This window comes from Hemicordylus capensis, chromosome 2 (assembly GCF_027244095.1).
Source record: "Hemicordylus capensis ecotype Gifberg chromosome 2, rHemCap1.1.pri, whole genome shotgun sequence".
In the NCBI taxonomy this organism is placed as follows: domain Eukaryota; kingdom Metazoa; phylum Chordata; class Lepidosauria; order Squamata; family Cordylidae; genus Hemicordylus; species Hemicordylus capensis.
The window spans coordinates 217,599,258-217,626,597 of record NC_069658.1 but is presented as its reverse complement, the minus strand read 5'-3'; the positions used below and the strand labels follow the sequence as shown (position 1 = coordinate 217,626,597).

Here is a 27,340-nt window from a genome sequence, read left to right as displayed (position 1 = left end):
GTGCTGCTTGGACTACATCTTCATTTTGACTGCCTCTTGCTTAGCAACTTGCTTAGCAACGCCCCAGCTGTTCAGGTTTTTTTTTTTTTTTAAGCAGCTTCCTAGCTGCAACTGAATGTTTTTTAAAAAATAAATCCAAAGGATGGAAGAGATGGGAGAGAGGAGAAATGTGGATAGACTGTTAATGTTGGGAAGGACCCCAAAAGCCACCTCCTCTGGCCCCTTTTCCTACAGGCAGGGCATCCTGCCAGCTGCCCTCCCAGTCTGAGGATGTCATGGCCCCTGAGCATGACCCCTATCTGACCAGGAAAGAGAAATCCCAATGAGGAGATGGGGTTTGAGGTCTCTGCAACTCAGGACTTGGAGGCTCCTGTGTTCTGTGGCCGGTTAGGGTTAAGGTCAGTGTTCCCTTTAACAGGAATTCCCAGATGTTACTGTATTGACCGGTCTTGTGGTAGCAAGCATGACTTGTCCCCTTTGCTAAACAGGGTCCACCCTGGTTGCATATGAATGGGAGACTAGAAGTGTGAGCGCTGTCAGATATTCCCCTCAGGGGATGAAGTTGCTCTGGGAACAGCAGAAGGTTTCAAGTTCCCTCCCTGGCAGCATCTCCAGGATAGGGCTGAGAGAGATTCCTGCCTGCCTGCAAGTTTGGAGAAGCCGCTGCCAGTCTGTGAAGACAATACTGAGCTAGATAGACCAATGGCCTGACTCAGTACATGGCAGCTTCCTATGTTCCTATGACTAGAATTCCCATAATCCCCAGCCAAAAGCCATTGCAGCTGGAGATGCTGGGAGTCATAGTGAACAACATCTGGGAATCATTCCTGTTAGAGGGAACACTGGTTAGGATTACATGACCAAAGGGTAAATCATTACAGTGTATGAGTGGGACTGATATATAAGAATTGATGTTTTATAACTTATTGTATAGGTTTGATTGAACAAGAAATTTACTCATTTGATTGATTGATTGGTTGGTTGATTGATTAAGTGCCATCAAGTCGGTGTCAACTCTTGGTGACCACACAGATAGATTCTCTCCAGCATGATCTGTCTTCGATTTGGCCTTTAAGGTCTCTCAGTGGTGCATTCATTGCTGTCGTCATCAAGTCCATCCACCTTGCTGCCGCTGCTGGTCGTCCTCTTCTCCTCTTTCCTCCCACTTTTCCCAGCATTTCCCCAGATTTGCACATTAAGGATTTATATTATATTATATTATAAAGAGCCCCTGGTGGTGCAGTGGTAAACCTGCTGCCCTGTAACCAGAAGGTTACAAGTTCGATCCTGACCAGGGGCTCAAGGTTGATTCAGCCTTCCATCCTTCCGAGGTCGGTAAAATGAGTACCCAGAATGTTGGGGGCAATATGCTAAATCATTGTAAACTGCTTAGAGAGCTCCGGCTATAAAGCGGTATATAAATGTAAGTGCTATTGCTATATTATTATTTTGTGTTCTTTTCACAACATCAGCTGGGTGTTGTTTTTTTGAAACCCTAAAAGGTTTTAATTAGTCAATATTCTGTGGCCTCCCACCATGACCCAAGGACCTCCTCCAGCTTGGAGGACGAAGATACCAACACACCGGCCCAATCACTGGTAGCATCTATGTAAGCAAAGTCCAGGCCCTTTGCAGCTTTTCAGCCCTTCAAGAGGGCACAGTCCGCAGCAGACCACTTTTATGTCCTCGTGGGAGCTCCTCGCTTGGCCCCTTACTCCTCCATAGACATGGCGGAGTAAGGGGTTTTGTCCTTGGCTAACGCTTACTCCTGGAGGCTCTACACATGATCAGTGCAGACGAGCAGGGAGCCGTTCTTGAGCGGACGGATCAGCCGCCCACACGACTACCGGCTCTGTCACAGAGATGGTTCCAGGATGCCCTGCACGAGGATGTGGGGTACCCTGGGGAGACCCCCCAAGGCTGGAAGGCTTGTAGCTTCCCAGTCGGGGGGTCTACTCATGTGTCACCGTGGCGCAGAGCTGCGGTGCGGTGGCACATGATCAGTCAAACACAGTCAGCGGAGCGCTCACTCGACTAACCTCGTTTTAGGGGAGGGATTCTTAGGTGGGCTAGCCATCATTGAACCACCGGCCTCGCCCACGAGCCCAGTGGTTCTCACGATGGAGGTGGAGGGAAACTGGGCTGGGCTTCCTTAGCCCGGTTTCTCTCCATCACGAGAATCGCCTCCTGGTGAAACAAGTCAAGCTGGCCTTGTTTGACCTTGGCTAGTGTTTACTCCTCTGGAGACCTGATTCCCTGGCTCTGACCTTGGTTCCCTGCGCTCAGCTAATGCTGACTGCTCTGTAGAGCTGGCCCCTTGTTTCTTGACCCTCACTCACTGACCTCAGCTCACCTCACTCTTGTTGACCGGACTCCTTGGCGCTCAACCTCAGCTCACTGATCTCAGCTTGCATGTGACCCTCGTTGACCTGACCGTTCAGCTGTGACCTCTGTATGTCAACCAAACTTTACCTCCTCGGAAGGGAGGGGAGCTGGTCTTGTGGTAGCAAGCATGACTTGTCCCCTTAGCTAAGCAGGGTCTGCCCTGGTTGCATATGAATGGGAGACTTGATGTGTGAGCACTGCAAGATATTCCCCTCAGGGGATGAGAATTCCCCTCAGGGGATTCCGCTCTGGGAAGAGCAGAAGGTTTCAAGTTCCCTCCCTGGCAGCTTCCCCAAGATGGTGCTGAGAGAGATTCCTGCCTGCAGCCTTAGAGAAGCCGCTGCCAGTCTGTGAAGACAATACTGAGCTAGATAGACCAATGGTCTGACTCAGTATATGGCAGCTTCCTATGTTCCTATGGGTGAGACCTTGCTGGGACCGGCACCCCTTGGCCCTATGGGATACGATAGTGCAGTGACTTGGCCACATTTTGCAATTGGACCAGGCAGGGAGGGAGAGGCAACAAGGTGACTCCACCCACTGACTCACTCTTAAAGGCAAAGGGCTCTTTAACCCTTTCCTCCCCAGTGTGGCTTATTTTTCTTTCTTTCTCATATCTATATACTGAGGCTATTTACACGATGGAGGAACACCCGGCTAAGGGAGCCCAGTCTGGTTTTCCTCCATCATGAGAACAACCGGGTTCGTGGACTCACCCAGTGGTTCAACGGCAGCTAGCCCACCAAAGTAGCCCTCCCGGCTTAAATGAGGTTAGCTAACCCCATTTTTAAAATTACGAATTGCCGTGGCGCAGCTCCGTGACAATTCACAAGGAGACCCCTGACTGGGAGGCTGCAACAAGCCTCCTGGCATGGGGGGGGTGCTCCCCAGAATACCCCACACACTTGCGCGGGGCATTCTGGAATGTCTGGGCGCCGGGCAGCCCCTAATCCCCACTGCCTCAACCAGCCCCGTGACGGAGCCAGTAATTGTGTGGGCGGCCACTCTGGCCGCCCAGAGACAGCTCAGCAATCATCTGCAGGGACGGGTGAGTTAACCCGCTCTCCCCGCAGATCCACCCGAAGCTCTTCTCGCTGATCATAAGAAGCACTTCACTGCCTGATGTGTGACTCTCTAGGAGGTATCTAAAATGCAACAAATATAAAACAGAGTAAAAACAATTAAGACAATTTCATGAAATAAAAAGTTAACAGAATCTCATAGGCAATTCAACTGTTTTGAATTAATTTCAGTTAAAAGCCTGAGAAAACAGGTGTGTCTTGAGGGTCTTTCTAAAAGCAGCCAGAGATGGAGATGCTCTGTTTTGTCACGGAGTATATTTTAAAGCCCCGGGGGCAACCACAGAGAAGATCGAGCCAAGTCACTTCGGAACAACCTGGTGGCAACCATAACCAGACCTCAGATGATCTTAATAGGTGACAGGAACCATGAAAGAGAAGGCACTTTCGAAAGTACCCTGGACCCAAGTCATTGAGGGCTTTATAGGTAATAACCAGCACTTGATATTTTGCTCAGAAACATATCGGCAGCCAGTGCAGTTCTTTTAAAATCGGTGTTTTATGGACCCTTCAGGTTGCTGCAGAGACCAGTCTGGTTGTCATTTCTGGACTATGTACAAAGGCAGCATCAAGTAAAGTGCATTACAGTAGTCAAGTCTGGGGGTTACCAGCTTATGCACCACTGTTTTAACATCATTTACCTCCAAAAATGGACATAGCTGATATACCATCCAAAGCTGATAAAAAGTGCTCCGGGCTGCCTCAGCCTGAGAAACCAGAGAGAGATTTGGATCCAGGAGCACTCCCAAGCTACGTACCTGATTTTTCAGGGGGAGTGTAACCCCATCCAGAGCAGGCAGATTTAAACCATCTCTCGGATCCTGACCCCCCAGTCAGTACATCCATCCTATCTGGATCCAACTTTAGTTTGTTATCCCTCATCCAGCCCATTACTGCCTCCAGGCAGGCATTTAGGAAAATTATGCCATTTAATGATGAGGTTGATATGGAGTGTCATCAGCATATTGCTAACACCCTGCACCACACCTCTGATTATCTCTCCCAGTGGTTTCATGTAGATGTTAAGGAGCTTTGGAGACAGTATAGACCCTTGTGGAACTCCATACTTTATTTCTCGCTTTGCAGAGCAACAGTCTCCAAGTGGCCCCATCTGAAATCTACCAGAGAGTTAGGAACTGAACCACCGCAAAACAGTGCCACCCAAGGAGGAAAACCTGGGTAGAAGTGATTGTGTGGAAGCAAGTTAGTAGGAAAGACTACCCAGGTTTCCCTCCGCCCTTGCTTCCACACCACCAAAAACTGGGAGAACACACAGCTCCCAAACCCAGGTAGATCACAGTTTTTGATTGTGTGAATGACCTCAGTATGTAAAACCACTGTGTGTGTGTGTGTGTGTGTGTGTGTGTGTGTGTGTGTGTGTGTGTGTGTGGTACAGGATCTGCTTTGCATGCAGAAGCCCCCCAGGTTCAACCCCTGACATCTTCAGGCAGGGCCAAAGGGAAGTTCCTGGCTAAAGCCCTGAGCGCTGCTACCAGTCAGAGTAGGCAATACTGAGCTAGATTGGCCAATGATCTGACTCAGTAGACAGCAGCTACCTGTGTTCCTATGTTAGCTCAGTTGCACTGAAAATGTGGATTTGCAGACTTGCACTGTAGTGCACATGTGCAAATGTGAGCCAAATGAGGCATGCCACAGTAGTGCAACTACTGCACAAGCAGAAGCATCCTTGTAGTTGTGAAACACTTAACCTAGAGCAGGGGTTCCAGATGTTATCGGACTTCAACTCCCACAGTCCCCAGCCCCAGTGGCCTTTGGTTGGGGATTATGGGTGTTGAAGTCCAATAACATCTGGGGACCCCACGTTGAGAATCCCTGACCTAGAGGAACTAGCTAGCATGAGAGCTGGGCACATATCCTTCCCTGTGTGGCTCATTGCATTGGACTTTGGCTGATGAACTGAGACAGAACAAACAGGGGAACAAACACAGACACAAATGAACCCCAAGCCGAGGGTGGATGGGGGAAAGAAAGAGCTTGAAAATATGTGCAGGGCAGGGTTCACGAACTCTCGGGCCTGCAAACTTTCGTGTCTGACCCAGAAAAGTTCTTTGCTCTCACTGTTATTTCAGGGAACATTCCATTTGTCTTGTCTACTAAGAGGAAGTTGTCATGAGAAAGAGAGAGAGAGGCATTTAATGTGCCCAAGAAAACAGTACAATTTGTCGTGGGTGCACAATGATAGATTAGCATGAAACGTGGACGGAGTTGCAGAGCAGCAGCCTGCAAATGGATTAAAGAACACCAGGACCATTTCCAGCTGCCGACATGGGGCTGAGATTCTAGTTGTCCTTCCCTGGACTGCCAGAATCGCTGTGATGTTTATGGAGTGTTCCTAGAGTACTTATCTCTTTTCAAATAATGAGGACCACCCTTCAGAAAAGGCAGAGCGACATGTGGGCAGGACGCAGAAGATAAGGAAGTCCCTGGGAGTGCCACACCCGGCCCTTGTGCATGTCCAACCCCTTTGCTCACGCGTCTGTAAATCCCTGTTTTCAGTGCAGCTGAGCTAACATAGGAACATGGGGAGCTGCTGTCTACTGAGTCAGATCATTGGCCAATCTAGCTCAGTATTGCCTACTCTGACTGGTAGCAGCGCTCAGGGCTTTAGCCAGGACCCTTCCCTCAGCCCTATCTGTAGATGGCAGGGATTGAATGCAATCCGGGGCCTTCTGCACGCAAGCACATGCAATACCACTGAACTCTTGCCCTAACCCAGAGTTTGCTATTTCCACCCCCTTCCCTCCCTCTCTGGGGCTATTCCGACGATCTGCAAAAATCGGGCTAGAAGAGCCTAGCCTGATTTTTGCAGATCGTAAGAACCACCGGGCTCGGCTGTGAGCCTGGTGGTTCTAGAGCAGCTAACCCACTCAAGAACCCCTGCCCCCAAACCAGGTTTGCGGAGCAAGCACTCCACAAACCTCGTTTTGCTTTTGAGGATTGTGAGTAGCTGCGGCGCAGCTTCGCGCCATGCCTACTCACGAGGAGATCCCTGGAGGGGAGGCAAAAAGCTGCCTCCTGGCTCTGGGGGTCTCGCCCAGCATGTCCTGCATGCTTACGCAGGGCATGCTGGAGCTCTCCATCACGGAGCCGGTAATCGTGTGGGTGGCAGATCCGGCCGCTCAGGGCTCCCTCTCCGCTCGTGACCCACCCCACCAAACCGGGTCTCACGGATCATGAGACCCAGCTCTCTCTCTCCCCCCCTGCCCCCTCAAATACACACACACACACAGGTTTTACATATTGAGGTAAGAGAGCTGGTCTTGTGGTAGCAAGCATGACTTGTCCCCTTAAGCTAAGCAGGATCTGCCCTGGTTGCATACGAAAGGGAGACTAGAAGTGTGAGCGCTGTAAGATATTCCCCTTAGGGGATGGAGCCACTCTGGGAAGAGCATCTAGGCTCCAAGTTCCTTCCCTGGCAGCATCTCCAAGATAGGGCTGAGAGAGATTCCTGCCTGCAACCTTGGAGAAGCCGCTGCCAGTCTGTGTAGACAATACTGAGTGAGATGGACCAATGGTCTGACTCAGTATATGGCAGCTTCCTATGTTCCTATGAGGTCATTCACACAATTAAAACCTGTGTTCAACCTAGGTTTGGGAGCTGTGTGTTCTCCCAATTTCTGGTTGGGTGAAAACAAGGTAGGAAGAAAACCTGGGTAGAAGTGATTGTGTGGAAGCAAGGTAGGAGGAAAAACTGGGTAGAATCCAAGCCCATCAGTAAAGAAGCCACCTAGGCTAGGGCTTAATCTGGCATGAGCACTCAGCATTTGAGGTGAAGGAATGAACTGAGGCCCACTAAAATGCTGTGAGAAGGGCTGAAGTACACTTTGAGAACAAAGCTACCATGCTGGATGGGCAGTGTTGTCCTCTGCAACACTGAGCCCTTCCCTCCTCTCTGCCAAGATACAGGCAGTGGCCACAACCTGAAGATGAGCCATCAGTGTGATGCAGCAGTTAATAAGGCAAATGCAATCTTGAGCTGCATGAATAGAGCCATAGTGTGTGAGAAGTGATAGTTCCAGTCTAGCTGGTGCCCATCAGGGGGTTACTTTGTCCACTTCTGGATGCTGCATTTTAAGAAGGACATTGATAAAGTGCAACGTGTTAAGAGGAAGGCAGTGCAGATGGAGAGGGTTCTGGAAACCAATTTGTATGAGGAACAATTTGAAGAGCTGGCTATGCTTAGTTTGGAGAAGTGAAAACTACGGGAAAATATGACAGCTACCTCCAAATACCTGAAGGACAGTCTCATAGAAAAGGGGACAGATGTTCTCTGTGCTCCCGAGGGCAGGATTAGAGCCAGTGGGTTGGGATTGTGAGGAAGCAGATTCAGACTAGACATTAGAAGTGATTTCTGGACTGTAAGAGCCATTGGACAGTGGAACAGTCTGCCTCATGAAGTGGTGGGCTCTTCTTTGCTGGCAGGTTTTCAACAGAGCCTGTACAGACATCTGTCAGGGATGCTATAACAGATTCTTGTACTGAGCAGGGGGTTGGACTAGAGGACCTCCAAGGTCCCTCCCAACTTTATGATTGTATGATTCTGTGAATATGACCTTGGTTATTCCACCACTAAACATGTGCCCATTGTCGGGGCTGGTGATTGAGAAAATACAAATATACCTTTTGGTTTATAAGGTGGAACCAAAGGAGGATCCTCATTTGGGGCAGAGGAGGCATTTGAGGGGGCATTGCCCCCCCCCACTCCTTGCCAGCCCCCTATTCTTCCTCTTTCTTTCTCTCTGTGTGTCTTTCTGTCTCTGTTGCTTGAATGTTGCTCTTGCACTTCCATTGTTTGCCAGTAGATGGCACTGGCCCATGTTCTTTTTTTCTAAATTCCTTTGCACAGCCATTTCCTCCACCTTGGGGTGTTCAGTGGAATCTGTTGCTCCCAAATGAATTAATTACCTTACTTAGTCAATACTCAAATTGCATATTTAGTGCCCCAGCATCAATTAGAATGTGCCTTTCTTTTCTTTTCTTTTCTTTTCTCCTCTGAGGGTGGGCAGGGGCTAGCCCTGCCCCCAACCAATCAGAAGTCAGAATAGCTTACAGACATCTATTCTGACCAATAGTCAGCAAACAACGCCAGCCCAGTCATTTGATTTCCCAGGGTCCTTCTAGGCAGGTTTAGGAGACTCTCTGGAGATTTGTGTGCAAAATGAGAGCACTCTGCAGGCGAATGGCGTTCAGAACAGGTGGGAACCCTGGCTACCTTTCTCCAGCCTCCCCTTCTCCAGAGGGAAGCCAGCCCTTTTCTCCTCACTCAGCACCCCAACAAAGCCGTCTGGAGGCATTGGATTTCTCCAGGATTTGCAGGGAGCTCTTTTCTTCTTTTGAAAAATGCCACTAGCAAATCTTGGCAACATTCAAAGATCTAGAGAATGAGGTGGGGGTGATATGGTGGATTGGTACTTCATCTGCGTAGTTCTTTTACTAACAAACAAAGCAAGCAAGCAGCGCACGCACACGCACACACACACACACACACACACCCTTCGCTCTTGTTCTGGGACTTTGAGCAAAGCCTCTTGCTAGCACCCTTCTCTTTCTCTTCGTCTCTCACCTCCCTTGAGGGTGAAAGAGAGGGAGGGGGTTATGGCTTCCAGCTAAAACAAGGCATTTTAAACTGAAATTACTAATGGGACAATTTCAGACTCATCCTGTTTGAAATGTGTGTTACTTGTATGCAGATTTTTTTTTAAAAAAAAGGATTCTGAGATTATTGTCTTCTCTTCATGGGCAAACTAACAGGCACAGCTTGGAAACCAGGCCAGTCCAAAATAGCCAAGTTGTTCCACCACTCTTTAGTCCTTATGCCAGTTTGTGTGTGTGTGTGTGTGCGCTGTTGGCTGGTTATTTTGTGTGTTACCTTTGGGGGGTGGGGTGTGTGAGTGGGAGTAGTGTCGAAAGGGGAAGTCCTCGGCATAGTTTATTTGGACAGGTTTGTGATTTATATGGCTGAATTTTCAAATCTGATAAAGGATTATCTCAAGTAAATGTTGCATAGAACTGCAGCCAAGTCTTTAAAATGTATTCAAAGTAAAGCCCTAATGAACCTGTTGGGACTTGCTCCCAAGTAACTGCTGTATGCATAGGATTGCAGCCCAAGGACATATCCCAGAAATGTTAATATTGGGAGAAAGAGAAATAAGAGAAATCTATTCTTCTATAGGAAAAAAAGTATGTGTGTACATATTTGTGAGAAGAAAGGAAACTAGTGAGCTCTGTGTATGGTGGTCTGTGGTGGTCAGTGTTCCCTCTAAGGCGTGCGCATGTGCATGCATTCACAGGTTTTTGATGTCCGCTCATGCTCAGTTAATTTTAGATCCTGCTCAGATTGAATCAGGGAGGCCCCACTCTGAAAGCATGTGTGCATACACTGCCTTGATAGTGCTGCCCCGAACAAAATTCATTCCGCACACAGATGAAAAAAATTAGAGAGAACACTGGTGGTGGTACTTCCAAGCAGTGTGAAAAGACACTCAAGATTCCAACACCCACCCACCCACTTCAGGTGTTCTTCTTAGAACACCTGAAGTTCTTCTTCTTTGCCGGGATCTGCATGGCATGAGGAGGAGAGGGCTGAGATTGCAAGGAGGGGGAGAAATGGAGGCAATGTTGATTGAGGATGGAATGGAGATACTGAAGAGGCGGCATGGGGACTTGAGAGAAGGACAGGGAGGGAGGAGAGAGAGACCGCATTCGCATATAATACGAAACTGCAGTTAAAGGGGGCAGAGGTTTGAATTTGTGAATGTCCGAATGCATGCAACTGTGGTTTTGCAGCATAAGCAACCTGTGTTCTGCCTCACCAAACTCCAATTTGAAGCTTGGGTTTGTAGCGGGTTTCGCTGCTGCAACCTGAGGTTTTTCGGCAGCAGTGTTGCATCTGAATGCAGATGCTGCCATAACCACAGGTTTGTGCAGCTTCTGATACACCTTAAGTGGCGCAGCAGGGAAATAGCAATAGCAATAGCAATAGCACTTACATTTATATACCGCTCTATAGCTGAAGCTCTCTAAGCAGTTTACAATGATTTAGCATATTGCCCCCAACATTCTGGGTACTCATTTTACCGACCTCGGAAGGATGGAAGGCTGAGTCAGCCTTGAGCCCCTGGTCAGGATCGAACTTGTAACCTTCTGGTTACAGGGCGGCAGTTTTACCACTGCACCACCAGGGGCTCTTGACTAACAAGCTTGACTAACAAGCAGAAGGTTGCCATTTTGAATCCCCGCTGGTACTATATCGGACAGCAGCAGTATAGGAAGATGCTGAAAGGCATTATCTCATACTGCATGGGAGGAGGCAATGGTCAACCCCTCCTGTATGCTACCAAAGACAACCACAGGGCTCTGTGGGCGCCAGGAGTCAAAATCGACTTGACGGCACACTTTACCTTTGACTGAATCATAGAGAGGGTGGTACAGACCTACCTGGGATTGCAGCCCAGCTGCAGTACTTCTTGCTAGCCAACTCTCTGAGCGTTTGCCCCTCCTCCCTTGTCTCCAGTCCAACAAAGCAGTTGCCCAGCAACAGAGATGCTGCCATGTCCCATCTCAAGTCTGTCAGGCTGTCAAATCGAAATGTTATACGGGGGCATGCCCTCTTCCCACTCTGTCCCTTGTCCCCCCCCCCCGCCCCGCCCCACTCTGGGCAATCAGGAGAGAAAGGGGAAGGGGTGGCAAAATGGGCACTACGTGCTTTGCTCTCTGAAAACAAAGCATTAAAGATGTATTCTCACAATCAGATGCACATAAGTGGAGATGGCAACATAAATTGGTCAGCCCCATTAGAGTGCTGGGAGGGCAACATATCATCTATCTGTCATCTATCTATCTTGGTGGTCGTGGTGGACTGGAGAGCTGGTCTTGTGGTAGCAAGCATGACTTGTCCCCTTCGCTAAGCAGGGTCCACCCTGGTTGCTAATGAATGGGAGACTAGAAGCATGAGCACTGCAAGATATTCCCCCTCAGGGATTGGAGCCAGTTTGGGAAGAGCATCTAGGTTCCAAGCTCCCTCCCTGGCATCATCTCTAAGATTGGGATGAAAGAGACTCCTGCCTGAAACCTTGGAGAAGCCACTGCCAGTGTGTGAAGACAATACTGGGCTAGATAGACCAATGGTCTGACTCAGTATATGGCAGTTTTCTATGTCCTATCAGCGTACTAGTCACCTGGTGGCAGGCTGCCATGGGGACAGAAGTGTGTTTTGGTCTCCATGGACTGTTTTGCTGGAGTGAGCCCTCACAAAAGCATCCTTGGTCACAGCAGGACAGACCCCCAGGATCCTTTGCTCTCCCTCATAAACATATCCCCTCCAAGGAAGTCGTCATGCTCCCTTCCCTCTCCTGAGTAACAGAAGAACGGTGCCCCATAGCATTCAAACACCCCCCCCACCCCAGAAATTGTGCTTGTTCAAGACTCTTTTGTTTGGGGCTTCTACAAGAGTGGCAGTTCTATCACTGTCAGAAGAAGGGCTTACATGGCATGGCATTCAAAGGGATTGAAATGCCCTTTCCCTGCCAAAGGTGGGTGGACCATTTCGAAATGGTACATTCATGCTTGGCCCACCCCCTTGAAGATCGTGGCCAATGGCTGCAACCCTGGAGACCTGCTGACACCTTGCCCGCAGTCTAGCCATATGAGCGCTAAGGAGCTTCCTGGGACGTGACCTCGGCAGACCGGAAAGAGGAGGGAGCTCCCCTGTCCTGAATACGGAGGTCGCCAGGCTGCAGTGGGATGAAGGTCTGTGATGCGATTCATAGGGGTCTGCGCAGAACTGGCTGGCCCGGTTCGGTTCGAGTCTGGACTGGACTCGAACCAGACCAGCCAAGTTCAGTCCGGCCCCCTTAGAACCCCCCCCACCAGTCCTGTCCAGTCCGTGGGGGGTGTACATGAATATTTTTTTTTAAATTAAAAATATTTTAAATACCTGTAGCCATTTCAGGGGGCTTCCTGTAGGCCACGGGGTGGGGATGGGGTCTGCAAAGATTCCCCCTCCCCCCACCGGCCTCTCAAATCACTGCCGCAGCCAGGTAAGTTGAGTATTTTCGGCCCTTTTGGGCCTCCATAAAAGCGTGCGGTGGCCATTTTGGCCACCATTGTGCATGCGTTCATGCGTACATTTCGTTTAAATGGCCACCGCGCATGTGAAAATGACCTCTGTGAGGCCGGAGGCCATGCCAGGCCTTGCAGAGGCCATGTATGCATGTGCGGTGGTGGCCAAAATGGCGGCCGCATGCCTTTACGGAGACCCGAAAGGGCCAAAAATTCTCAACTTACCTGGCCATGGCAGTGATTTGAGAGGCCGGTGGGGGGAGGGTGGACCTTCGCAGACACTCCCCCCGCCCCCACGGCCTACAGGAAGCCCCTCAAACAGGCTACAGGTATTTAAAATATTTTTTAAAAAATTCACAGACCTGTCCGGACTGGAACCGGTTTGGTTCCAGTCTGGACGAAACCACGTGGGCGGGGGGGTCGGTTCAATCCTGAACCCCCAAACCTCTGGACCACTGGGATGTCTGCACATCCCTAGCAATTCACAGATTCATGGTTTGAAAAATTAACCGTGGGTTCAGCAACCTCCAGTTTTACGTTACGTGTGAATGTGCCCAGAGAGAGTGTGCATTTCCACTTTCCACACAAAAACTTACAATTAACCAGTCTAAGGGCAAGATTCCTTTACTCACAGTCAACCAAGGGGAAAATTTAGCACTCAATTGACACTCAATAGCCAGCTGCCAGGTGCTGGTGTGAATGATGGAGATTTTGGTTGAGACAAGTAAACACCTTTATGGATGGAGAAAACCATAGGTTGGTGATTACCCTTTTGCTTCTTTTTAACTTAGGGTTGGACCTGCCTATGATTATCCTCGCCTGTGGTTACCCACCATGTCTCCCTCCCCTCCCCTCCATCCTCCCAGCTGCCATTTTAATGCTCTTTATTTTTTATTAAGTTTTATACTTCTGTCCTGCCTTTCGTTAACATAGCCATAACGGCTAAATAATAATAATGCTAAAAATACTTTTTAGAAAACCTTGTCCCAGAGAGGAGAGCTGGTCTTGTGATAGCAAGCATGGACTGTCCCCTTTGCTAAGCAGGGTCTAGCCTGGTTTGAATTTGAATGGGATACTACTTGTGAGCACATGGTAGGATATTCCCCTCAGGGGATGGAGCCGTTCTGGGAAGAGCATCTTCATACTTGCATGTGGAATGTTCCAAGTTCCCTCCCTGGCAGCATCTCCAAGATAGGGCTGAGAGAGATTCCTGCCTGCTACCTTGGAGAAGCCGCTGCCAGTCTGTGTAGGCAATACGGAGCTCGATGGACCAATGGCCTGACTCAGTACGTGGCAGCTTCCTGTGTTCCTGCGCGTATTCCCTTTAGCATTTTTGGATCTGCTTCGTTGACCCTCAACATGTGTACAATCCGTGCCTCACCACTGAAGTCCCACATCCCTAGCTGGTGTGGGAAGACAGAGATGCCAGATGTTAGAGTGGACCTTCCAGGCCTGCTCAGTCCCAACACCTCATGTCTGAGATTGGATGGGATGATTCTGTGAATCTAAGAAACAAAGCCAGCCGCAGAAGGCAAATCATGGAGCTCCTGGGGCGTGACGCTCGCTCTTTCCCCTGCCCAGTGATCCACACCATGGGCTGCGTCCTCTTGGTAATGGATAATCTCTCCCTCTACAAGCTCCGGCAGGAGTGCATGCCTGGCAGTGATCAGGAAGAGCGCTCCTGCTCCTGATCTCTTGGTAATGAATCTCCACTCCTGATCTCTTGGTAATGAATCTCCATGCATGAATGGGGCCACCTGGTAACATGGACCAAAGCGGGAAAGACTGCCCTGTCTTTTGACACCAAGACAGCGCCGAGGAAAAGGGAGCAGCAGCCGGAAAAGCGCTTTCCTCCATTGTGGGTGGATTTCTTCTCCATGTTGGGTGAGCAAGAGACAGCAGATGAGGAAAGAAGCCAGCTTGCAGCTCTGCTGCCCCTATTCTACACACACAAACACACTTTCTCTCTCCTTTCTTTCCTTCCTTCCAGGCACCTGTATTCGAATGGCCTCCAAAGCAAAGCACTCCCTGAGCGGCAGTGGGTTGTAGTGGTTAGAGAGCCAAGGTCCAGGTAGAGCTGAGCACATGTCTCCACTCATCCATGGATTCAGATGATGGCCATTCACCTTTCCTCAGCCTAACCCCACTTCCCAGGGTTGTTGGGAGGCTAAAAAGAGAAGGTGTGGAGAAACTGAGAAAATGCCCAAATATATTTTTCCCCTTAAGAGAAACCCCTAAATCCATCAAATTTCAGTTTCTCCTTGGGAGGAACCATAAAATTATAGGAAGATTGAGTCAGAAGGAACCTTAGAGATCTTCTAGTCTGGCCCCCTCCTCAGTGCAGGGAATGGCTACAGCATCCTTGACAGATGGTCGTTCAGCTTCTGTTGGGAAACCTCCAGTGAAGAAGAGCCCACCACTGCAAGAGGCCAGAGGTGCACCTAGGTAATTTTGGAGCCTGGACCTAAAGGCCTCCCCCGCCACCGCCAGAGAAGCTGCAATTCACTACTTTTTACACCAGAACATAAGAACATAAAAACAGCCCTGCTAGATCAGGCCCAAGGCCCATCTAGTCCAGCATCCTGTTCCACACAGTGGCCCACCAGATGCTGCTGGAAGCCACAGGCAGGGCATGCCCTCTCTCCTGCTGTTACTGCCCTGAAGCTGGGACTCAGAGGCATCCTGCCTTTGGGGCTGGAGGTGGCCTGTAGCCCTCTAGTTAGTAGCTGATGATAGACCTCTCCTCCATGAAGTTATCAAAACCCCTATAAAAGCCATCCAGCTGGGTAGCTGCCATCACATCTTGAGGCAGAGAATTCTACAAGTTGATGATGCATTGTGTGAAAAAGTGATTGTGTGGAAGAAAGGTATCAGGAAAAGCTACCCAGGTTTTTCTCCTCCCTTGCTTCCACACAAGCACTTCTTCATAGTTTTCCCTCCTACCTTGCTTCCACACAATCAAAAATTGGGAGCACACACAACTCCCAAACCTGGGTAGAACAGTTTTTTATTGTGTGAATGACCACACTGTTTCCTAATTTTCTACAGCAAGGGAGATAAGGGGGCTATTCCTTATCCTTATAAGGGGGCTATTCCTTATTATTTTGTTAATCGAGAGAGCCTAGCCCGATTTTTGTTAATCGTACGTTTTTGTTAATCGTTCTTGAGTGGCTAACCTGCTCAAGAAGCCCGCCCCTTAGCCCAGGTTTGCTGAGCAAGTGCTCCGCAAACCCGGGCTATCTGCTCATGAGTAGCTGTAGCACGGCTCTGCGCTGCAGCTACTTGCGAGTAGACCCCTGACCAGGAGGCAAAAAGCCACCTCCCGACTCCGGGGGTCTCCCCAGTATGTCAGCACGCTCACGCAGGGCATACTGGGGTTTCCAGGGGCCACGCGGCCCCTGCTCTCCCCAGCCCCCACCGGCTCCATCACGGAGCTGGCAACTGTGTGGGCGATCAATCCGGCCGCCCAGTGCTCCCTGCTCGGTCATCTCCCCGCAGTTTTGCAGAAAGCGGGTCTCACGGATCGCGAGACCCGCATCAAGGAAGATCAAGAGTAACCTTCAAGAAGATGATTTCCTTGTTTCAAAAAGAGAGGTGAGTTAATTTTGTTTTGTTGCTGTTGTTGTTTTTAAAAGGAGATGGCCCATTAAAATTAATAAAACTCGTTAACAGGAAAACATCAAGTAATGCTGTGCTCATTCGGGCTGATGACAAAGCTGTGGAATTAGGTATTCATTACAGCTCGATACATTTGCAAACTTAGTGTTTAAATCACCATTATCGGCACAGGCTCCATCTGTGTGATATGGTAATGAGGCCTCTTTAGTTAACTCCTTCGGTGCTGGCAAAGCAGAAGTGACTGCAGACCTTCCATGCAGGGGTAACATCAGTAAAATCCAAAATCCATGGCTCCGCGCCAGGGCAACAGACGAGGAGACCCCCGCCAGGAGGCTGCAAGCAGCCTCCCAGGTTCGGAGGTCTCTCCAGGATGGCCTGCACGCTCGGGCAGGGCATCCTGGAACTTCTGGGGGCCGTGTGGCCCCCTGATCCCCACCACCCGCTGTTGACTCCGTGACGGAGTCGGCAGTCATGTGGGCGGCCGATCTGGCCGTCCAGCTATGAGCGGCTGCTTGTCTGCGGAGACAGCGGGCTAAGCCTGCTTTCCCCGCAGAACCCCCTCAAGTGAGGCGCTTCACACTGATTGTGTGAAGCGCCTCACTGTGTTCTACCCGGGATTGGTTGCTGTGTGTGGTCCCAATTTTTGGTTGTGTGGGTGCAAGGTTAGAGGAAAACCTGGGTAGAAGTGATTGTGTGGAAGCAAGATAGGAGAAAAAGCTACCCAGGTTTTTGATTGTGTGAATGACCTCTCTGTCTCAGTATAAGGCAGCTTCCTGTATTTAGAGGAGTCTCTACAGGTGGGTGGTAGAGAACTTACTATGCATGCAGGTAATCTCAGGTTCAATAGCTGGCATCTCCAGGTAGGGCTGGGTGTCAGAAACCCTGGAGAAATGCTGCCAGTCAGTGTAGACCAGGGAGTCTCAAGGTTGGGTCCCCAGATATTATTGAACTTCAACTCCCATAATTCCCATCCCCAGTGGCCATTGGTTGGGGATTATGGGAGTTGAAGTCCAATAACATCTGGGGACCCAATGTTAAGAATCCCTAGTGTAGACAATACTGGGGTGATTCTCAAGCGCATGCTCCATGCTCCGACATGAGCAGCAGGGCAGAGCGATCCGGGGCCAGATTTTGTTCCTTCCTCTGTGAATCCCACAATGCAATGCATAACACACACATTGCATTGGGGGATTTCCCCCAGAGACGGCTATGCCAGGCGCCCATCTGTGGGTCTTCTGGGGCTAAACAAAGCCCCAGCAAACACACGAGCAGTTAGCCCAGGGTAAGGGAGTGACCCACCAGGATCGGACATGATCCCAGCAGTTCCCATGTGCAGCCTAACCCAGGGTGGGTTAGGCTGTGGGTTAGGCTGTGCGTGAGAACAGCCTCATTGACATTGATGGACCAAGTGTCTGCCTCAATAGAAGGCATCTTCATATGGACCTAATTTGTCAGTTACCATATGTCAATTTCTTGCTGTTGAAAGGACTTTTATTTGAAGTTGTTGACAAACTGAACGTGTTCCTTTGTAATGAACAAGAACCTTTTCTCACTGTGATGCTGTAGTTTGACACTTATTCTTTCAAAACAGAACCTACAAATAAACTAAACTGTTTTTAAAGAATTTTGTTGATAGCCTTTTTTCTTTTCTTTTCTTATGCCTGAAGCTGCATAAAATCATCACTTGTTTTGTCAAAATAATCGACATAGCAATACCAGGTGACAGCAGAATAGAAGAAAAAGAAACAGAAAAAAATAACAAAATACAAAGATCTACAAATCGAAATTGAAAGGCTGTGGCAGAAGAAGACCAAAATAATCCCAGTAGTAATTGGCGCCCTGGGTGCAGTTCCAAAAGACCTTGAAGAGCACCTCAACACCATAGGGGCCACAGAAATCACCATCAACCAACTACAAAAAAACCCACAGCCTAAATTTTGCAGTGATACCTATAACAACAAAAATATTGATAACAAAATTCTGGTATCTCAGGTCCATGGGAAGGATAAATGTCTGGATAAAACAAACCAGTCAATAATACCTGTCTGACTGTGTAAATAATAATAATATTGGCTGCACAAGAACAGACACTAAGAACAAATGCAATAAGAGCAAAAGTTGAAAAGTCAACAACAAACAGCAAGTGCTGCCTTTGTAAAGAAGCAGATGAAACTGTGGACCACCTAATCAGCTGTTGTAAAAAGATCGCACAGACTGACTACAAACAAAGGCATGACAAGGTAGCAGGGATGATACACTGGAACAACTGCAAAAAATACAAGCTACCTGTAGCCAAAGATTGGTGGGACCATAAAACTGAAAAAGTTGTAGAAAATGAAGATGCAAAAATATTATTGAACTTCCGACTATAGACAGATCTGCCCACAATACACCAGACGTGAGAAGAAAGAAAAACAGGTCAAAATAATTGACATAGCAATACCAGGTTATAGCAGAATAGAAGAAAAAGAAACAGAAAAAATCACAAAATACAAAGATCTACAAATTGAAATGGAAAGGCTGTTGCAGAAGAAGACCAAAATAATCCCAGTGGTAATTGGAGCCCTAGGTGCAATTCCAAAACAACTTGAAGAGCACCTCAACACCATAGGGTCCACAGAAATCACCACCAGCCAATTACAAAAAGCAACTTTACTGGGAACAGCCTATATTTTGCGACTATATCTATAATAACAGCAACAACATTGATAATAAAATTCAGCCATCCCAGGTCCTTGGGAAGAACTTGATGTCTGGATAAAACAAACCAGTCAATAACACCTGTCTGACTGTGTAAACAACAACAAGAAGAAGAATAAATAATAAATAATAAATAATAAACTTTATTTGTTAGCCGCCCCATAACAAATTGTTCTCTGGGTGGCTCACAACAGAGGATTGAGACATACAGTAAAAACACATAACACATTAAATCATAACAGACATAAAAGAAAAAAAAGAAAATACAAAATACAAAACAAAGCTTAAAAACTCATTTTAAAATTAGTTAAAAAGCAGAACAAACCTGAAAACCAAAATTTAAAAGTCCTGCCTGAACAAAAAGCTCTTTACCTGGCATCTAAAAGAACAAAGTGATGAAGCCAGGTGAACCTTCCTGGGGAGGCTATTCCATAAACAGGGTGCAACCACCAAAAAGGCCCTGTCCCTGGTAGCCACCCACCTCACCTTGTTTGGCGGGGGCACCCGGAGGAGGGCCTCCGAAGAAGATCTTAAGATCTGGGCTGGGACATATGGGGCAAGGCACTCTCTCAGGTAAACCAATCCCAACTCACTTAGGGCTTTAAAGGTTAAAAACAGCACTTTGAATTGGGCCCTGAAATGGTCTGGGAGCCAGTACAGCTGATGAAGCACTGGCATAATATGATAAAAACGTCCCGTCCCAGTTAATAATCTTACAGCCCTGTTTTGTACCAGCTGCTATTTACAGGCTGTTTTCAAAGGCAGCCCCACATACAACGCACTGCAGTGATCTAAGTGAGAGGTGACGAGAACATGCGTAACTACAGCCATGCTGTCTCTGTCCAGGTAAGGTTGCAGCTGGCGTATCAGCCGAAGCCGATAAAAGGCACGAGCCTCTAGTGACAGTGCTGGATCAATGAGCACCCCCAAAGTGAGGAACCACTGGCCAACTTCTGTCTTTTCTGTCTTCTCTGGAATGAGTCTCAGCTAAACCCTAACCCTAACCCCAAATTGGGCCATGAAATGCTCCAGGAGACTCTGGGCCAGTCACTTCTCTCCTAGCCTCCCCTACCTCCTAGGGTTGCAACCTCATACCGCTTGAAGGAATAAATCACCCTGTGCACCTCTAGCAGGGACATGCACAGAACCGTTCAGCGCTCCAGTCTAGGTTCCGTCAACTGGTGTCCTGTCAACTGGCGTTCAAGCCAGTTCGGAGGGTGGGGGGTTTCTTTAAGGAGCAGAGGAGGCGTGGCCTAGCTTCCAGTCCCCGCCCTGTCGCTTTCCCTCTGCCTGCAGAAAGTGGGCGCACGGGGCTGCAGAGTGCCTCCCTGCAGCTCCAGTCAGCGTTGCCATGGAAACGGCCGATGTGCGTGTGCACGGCACACGTTTGTGTGGTGACAATGACCGGGGCAGCAGAGAGGCATGCTGCAGCCTAGGGATGGGCCCGGACCGGTCCGGACCTGGGTGGTTCAGATTGGGGGTGGGGGGTCACTTTAAGAGCGGCGGGAGGGTTTACTTACCCCTCCCGCCGCTTTCCCACTTGCCGCCGTAAAGATATGAGTAATTGGGGCGGCAGGATACCTCCCTGCCGCCCCTTCCCCGACGTTACTTGCAAAACCTCCCAGGAGTGCATTGCGCGCGCACACGTCACAGAGACAAGCGCGTGCTTCATGTCTCTGTGACATGCGTGCGCGCGCGCAATGCACTCCTGGGAGGTTTTGCAAGTAACATCGGGGAAGGGGCGGCAGGGAGGTATCCTGCCTCCCCAATTACTCTACAGATTACGGCGGCAAGCGGGAAAGCGGCGGGAGGGGTAAGTAAACCCTCCCGCCGCTCTTAAAGAAACCCCCCCACCCCAGTGCCGGACCGCAGTTGGCGGTTCCGTGCACACCCCTACTGCAGCCCCACGTGTCTGCTTTATGCGAGTGCACTGGAAAGGGGGAAACGGCGAGGCTGGGGCTGGCAGGTAGGCAGGACCTCCCCTGCCCCTTAAAGAACACCCCACACACACACACACACACCCTCCCGGGAGTGCACAGAACAGGTTCCATGCACATCCCTAACCTGTAGCGATCGTAACGCTTTAGGGGAGGACTAGGCCTCACTTAGAGTAACCGCTTGAAGGTTGGGCCTTTCCTAATAAGTTAGAAAGCCCAGGGGGGATCTATATATTTAATCCTCCTGGGTCCGCCTTTAGAATGTGCGTCCCGGTGCCCAGCTGATTGGCTGGGCGGTGGAGGCACCTGATAGGCTGAGGTGCACCCAGGAGGATTGGTCGTCGCAGTGGCCAGGCCGTCCCGGGTAAGGGGGAGGAGGCAGTGGCGGCGGCAAAGCCCGGCCTGGCCGCCGGAGGCGGGAGTGGGAAAGGGGGTGAGTGGGAAACGGGCGGTGGGGCACAGCCCCAGCGCCCGTTGGAAGCTGGGGCGGGAGGGAACCAGGCGGCAGGACTTCCCTGTTCGCCACCCAAGAGGAGGAACGGCAGCGGCAGGCCCCTTTTTGGCTGTCCAGTAAGGCGGGCCTGTGGCGGCAGTGAGGTCAAGGTGGCAGGGGCGGGGGCAGGAGAGTGGGGCAGGAGGGAGGGAGGGGGAGAGTGGGGCATGGGGGGAACAGCCAGCCCTAAAGAATGCACAGATGCTCTGTGCGGGTCGGCTAGTCAAAACTAAAGGGCCAATCCAGAGTGAGGGGCAGGGCTTACTGGACAACAAGCCTATAGATGTGTTGGAAGAGTTTCTGTTCTGGAACCAGTTCTTCCCTGGAGGCCTCTCAGAGAGCAGCAGGTTCAGAAGCTGCTGAGGAGAAAGGGGGTCCAACAGCGCCCAGCTCCAGGGTTCCCTCACACTTGCCCAATAAAGGTTACTTGCTTTTGAATCTTAAACAGCGGTCTCAATAGCCTCGTTAATGGGCTCAACTTTCACTGCTCATGCTGGCTCTGTTATAATTGGGATTAGTCCCACCTTGCCCCTCCAACATAAACTGGTTTCAAACCGATCCAGGTTTGAGGTCTAGATGTGTTCTTGGTCAAATTTGACAAAATCTTGAATGGGTTGTGAATTTTTGCATCAGTTGTGCGGCTGCCGCCGTGTTTAACGTGTCTTTTGACCGCACGGAAGGCAGAGAGGACATTCCCCCTATTTCCCCCTATGACATCCAGTTTGTGCTCCGTAGCAAAGACTTTCCAGACATGCATATATGCACCCAAGTTGTGCCTATATATGTTTTATAGGATCAGTCAAATGCATAAATAAATCTAAATTAAATTAAGTGGTTCCAGATCCGCAGGCAAGTGAGCATATCTCCCACCGGCTTGGGCATAAAGCATTTCCTCACCTGCTCTGCTGTGACGTGAACGGATGGGTGCGCCCAGCAAATTCTCTCTCTGGATCTTCCCTAGTAATGAGCGTGTCGCTCTGCATGAACTGAGCCACCTGGTGCTCCGAATGGAAGGGACAAGACCCCACCACACTTGAGGAGTGATTGGTGACTAACCGGAAACCATCCTTTAGCCTTCGTGGATCCACCTGTCACACTTTGCACCTCACCCATCTCTGGGGGACCAAACCACTGGAAAGAATGCAGGGAAAGGTTCCGACATGCTGCTGGGTTCCCTAGGCAGAGCCCTCTTCCCTAGGGCAAGATACGTAAGATCTGATCGTAGCTGTTCAGCAGGGAATTGAAAGCATTCTGCAGATGCTCAGGTGCACTCTTTTCAAAGTATCTCTGGTGTATGCTGTAGGTGTGGGCTAAGCCTATGGAGGTCGTGGTGGATGGAGCGGCCGCTGGGCTGGTGTCCATCTGGCCCAGCAACCCTTGAGAACTGCGAGGCGCTCCAATGTGCCTGCACAGTTGGAATAGATAGTTGCAAGTCCGTGAAGTCACAGGTTTGTGATGATCTATTTCAACTGCGCAGGTGCGCTGGAGCGCCTGGCAGTTCTCAGACAGATAGGCCCAGCGGCCACTACCCCCAGTAGCAACAACTGCCCCCCCCATCACCTTTTTCTTAAAAGTCAAGTCCTTTCTTACTTTTTAAAAAACATTTTATATCCTGCTCTTCCTCCAAGGAGCCCAGAGCAGTGTACTACATACTTAAGTCTCTCCTCACAACAACCCTGTGAAGTAGATTAGGCTGAGAGAGAAGTGACTGGCCCAGAGTCACCCAGCAAGTCTCATGGCTGAATGGGGATTTGAACTTGGGTCTCCCCGGTCCTAGTCCAGCACTCTAACCACTACATCCGGAGTCCTTGGAGCAGCTTTGATAAGTGTGTGTGTGTGTGTGTGAGAGAGAGAGAGAGAGAGAGAGAGAGAGAGAGAGCGCTCACACAACTGGGCAAATAGGGATAGGAACATTGCTAGGGTTGTGTGTATGCGTATATCAGGTCACAGTAGTAGGCATATTTGTTAAAAATGTTTCTGAGCTAAAGGAATATGCATGCATAAGTATGTGTGTGAAAGTGTATGCATATACGAAGAGGATGTGATATATGCACAGAAGGGAAAGAAAGGGCATGCTAAGAATCTTGTTTTCATCATGTCTTTACAGTTTTTCTGCAAAACAATATACGGGGAGGGGGGAAACAAAGAAGACAGGGAGCAAGGGGGCCCATTTTCATTTCTTGTCCCTAGGCCCACTCCAACCTTGCTACGCCACTGAGCCCCAGCTTTGCCTGCAGAAAGTCCCGGGTTCAGCCTCCCGCTTCTCTGGTTGAAGGATTTCTGCTGGCAGGGCTGTGCTCCTCAACTTTGCAAGAATTTCTTCCCTGCAAAATTATCAGGTTTCATCCCCAAACTCCTCGGGACCTTCAGATTTTGCGAAAACCAATTCCAGGAGAATTTTCTGAACAGTTCTAAAGCTAAAAGGGGTGCTGCACGTTAAGGAAGGATGTAAGCCAACCGTGAGGGATTCAGAAGAGGGCCATGAAGACAGTGGGGAGTCTGGAAAGCAAGTCCTAGGAGGAAAGGTTGAAGGAAGTGGATATGAGTAACTTGGAAAAGAGACGACCAAGGAACGACTTGATAGCACTCTTTAAGTACATGAAAAGCCGTCACACAGAAGAGGCGATGGACTTCTTCTCCGCTGCCTCAGAAGGCAGGAATATATAAGAACATAAGAACAGCCCTGCTGGATCAGGCCCAAGGCCCATCTAGTCCAGCATCCTGTTTCACACAGTGGCCCACCAGATGCCTCTGGGGAGCCCACAAGCAAGAGGTATGTGCATACCCGCTCTCCTGCTGTTGCTCCCCTGCAACTGGTATTGAGAGGCATCATGCTGAGGCAGACTCAGTTTTATGGTCAAGAAATGGTTAAAGAAGGTCTGCACAAACCAAGCTGCGCTAATTGCAACTTGCCGGCAGCATAATAAACTCCTGTCCACTGTTGGTATGCAGGCAGGGGGCCCCTTGCTATCTGTAGATAACAAACTGCTGGTAGACACTTGCTCAAGGCCACCGCTGCAGGGAGAAGGGGGGGGGATGCTTAAGTTATAGTTTAGTAGAGAAATTGTCTGATTGGTAATATTGTTAAGATGACGATTAAGTGATGCTTACCAATGAGAATTGTACCCACTATATGTAAATTGTTATGTGTATAAAAGGCGAAGCTGCAGTGTGATCAGGGTCTCAGCCTTTGGAAATTATTCCGCTGGGGCTATTTGCCGGCAAATAAATAAATCTGCTTTCTATAACCTTTGGTGTCAATCTCTGTCTCAGAACCCGGGGAATTTCTTCTACAATGCCTCTGAGGCTGGAGATGGTCCACAGCCACCAGACTAGTAGCCATTGATAGACCTGTCCACCAAGGCTTAAGTAGCAGGAGGGCAGATTTTGGGTGCACATTAGGAGAAACTTCTTATCAAAAAGAACAGATCAAGAATGGAACTGATTCCCTATGAAGAGGGTGGGCTCTTCCTTCCTGGAGGTCTTCAAGCAGAGGCTGGACAGCCCTCTCTTGGGGATGTTCTAGCTCTGGACCTCCTGAGTCGAGCAGGGGGTTGGACTAGATGACAACACTTGATTTGTATGATAACAAGCCAACCAGGAAGCAAGGAGATCGCAAGGCAGTCAGAAGCCACTGCCAGAAAACCAACCAGCAAAGGAAAAACAGGCCTGCAAAATGGCGCTCAAAACATCAAGATGTTTCTAATCGAAACGGGCTTGTTTTGTTCCAAGCTTGAAAAAGGTCCTTTATTTAAAGAGTATTTTGTTTTGAGCTTGAGACACTTGGAGAACAGCCCGTTTTGAGTCGAAATGTTTTGCACATCCCTAGTGGTGAAGGCCAGGAAATGGATGCAGAATACTGGAGCTAAAGACGATGAGGTAAGTCCTAAGAAATGCCCATTTGTCCTCCCTCAGTTGAAGTGCTCTGTGAAACATGAAAGCTTGCATAAACCGCCAGCAACCTAAGATGGTCTAATGGGAAATAGTGTTTCACCTACATTGTTCCACCCATTAAAAACATTTGCAGGGGAGCTAGGCTCCAGTCATTGTGCCCTGTTTATGCTTTGCTTTCCACCCATTTTCAATGATTACGCCAATATTTAAAAATATCCTTAATTTCATCTCCACCGCCCGCCCTCTGTCACTGCCTACGAGCTTCTCTAACAAGCCACACTGCACTTCCCTCACAGTAATTAGCAACATTTCTGCAGGCAAACGGCAGTCTGGAGTGGAAGTGGCGTTTCCTTAATTAAAACAATTAATCGGGGTGTGGGGGGTTGGGAAGAGGAAATATTTTTGAAATTAGAAGATAATCAGAAATGGATCTATTTGAAGCCAAGACCCCCTGCTGAGGCAGCTTCAAATGATTAAACAAACACAAAAATAGTGCCTACCTGGCATCAGCTTCCTTTCCAAACAGGGCAGGGGGTTTCTAAATGCCAGCACACACTGCTGTGCCTTAGCACGGGGTGGGGGCAGGAACCAGAGTCACAGTGGGCCTACTGCCAAACTGAGGGAAATCTAGTAATATTTCAGCTTGAACAGGAGCAGATGGAGGCCTGGGTTCTTCCACTGCTGTGTTCCCCTAGCCCCACCCCCTGTGTCTGATGTCAGGTGCGGCCCCTGAGAGGCAGTGGCCCAGGTTCTTTGAACCCGTCTTCTCAAAGGTGGCTCCGCCTCTGAGCTTGAACACCTCAGCCAGCTCTGATCAGGGAACTGTAGGGAAAGCAGCCAAATACATCTCTTTGCACCCACCAGACAGGGTGGATTGTGTGAGACTTCTCCACAGGGACAGTGTCAGCACGAGGCACCCTTGGGCAAGTGCCTGGAGCCCAATGTTCTGGTAGGGCCACCTGCACCATCACTGGGTCCACTGTGAATCCTTTCCGGTCCTCCTGTCCACACCTAGACCTGGCGAAGATGGTCTGTGCTAGGCAGTGGTGTTCCCAGAGGTGCACCTAGGTAATTTTGGAGCCTGGACCTAAAGGTCTTTAGAGACCACCTATCCCCCCACCCACTGCAAGTTTGTTTGTTTGTTTGTTTGTTTGTTTGTTTGTTTGTTTGTTTTCTATACTGCCCTTCCAAAAAATGGCTCAGGGCGGTTTACACAGAGAAACAACAAATAAATAAGATGGCTCCCTGTCCCCAAAGGGCTCACAATCTAAAAAGAAATATAAGATAGACACCAGCAACAGTCACTGGAGGTCCTGTGCTGGGGGTGGAGAGGGCCAGTTACTGGAGCCACTGTGGCCGAAAATGGAGCCACTGTGGCAAAATATCCAAGAAGGTAGATAGCCCCGTTTCATCCTTATCCCCAGTGAATTCCAGGCTTCACCTAAATTGAGGCAGAGGATAAAAACTCTGTTCTGGAAGTTATTGCAGGTGAGAGGGTGGGCTTTGGTGCCTGGCTGACTTGAACATCAGAAGTGGTGGTCAGTCAGATCCAGAGCGGTAGATGTGTGGATATGATACCTAGTAAGCAAGTCCCTGATCGTGCTGATGGCTGGATTGTAGCACTAATGGATACCTCTTTTGTCCTTCCTCTGCAGAGACCACCACAAGCCCCATGAAGACCCTGTATGTGACATCAGATGCCAAGCTGTCATGGGAGAGGCCACTTCTGTCCCTCTGAAGCCCACAGCCATCCAGACTGGTGGTGGTGGTGCTGCATCACCCCCTACACACACACACCATGACAGATGCAGCAATTTTATTAAACATATGGCTTCTTGAGGGCACAAACAGCAACTGAACTCACAAGAATGTAAGAATATAGAACAGTGTTTATTTATGGAAATATGCATTAGCAGAAACATTTCAACACAACGCAACTTCACATATTCCCATCCCACATCTTTCTCTCCCCACTCCCCCCTCTGTCTCTAAAGCAGAGGTCACGCTCGGCTACCTGGCGCAGGTCACAGTCACGCTCGATTGCCTGGTGCAGCACGGGCCGGTTGCATGGCGACCACACCACCAGGGACAAGCTAAAGAGGATTGGGGGGGGGGCCAGGGGGTGTGGAGGCCTTGGACATCAGCATGGGCGT

At 49.4% G+C, this 27,340-nt stretch overlaps 1 long non-coding RNA gene across 1 annotated transcript in view; it reads left to right on the top strand.

Moving 5' to 3' along the window:
- The window catches only part of LOC128346948 (uncharacterized), a 92,371-nt gene extending 65,357 nt beyond the window's left edge, over positions 1–27,014 (top strand). The window contains exon 4 of the long non-coding RNA XR_008317308.1: positions 26,843–27,014. This is a non-coding gene — a long non-coding RNA (uncharacterized LOC128346948). The remainder of the gene's footprint in view (positions 1–26,842) is intronic.
- The last annotated feature ends 326 nt before the right edge of the window (positions 27,015–27,340 follow it).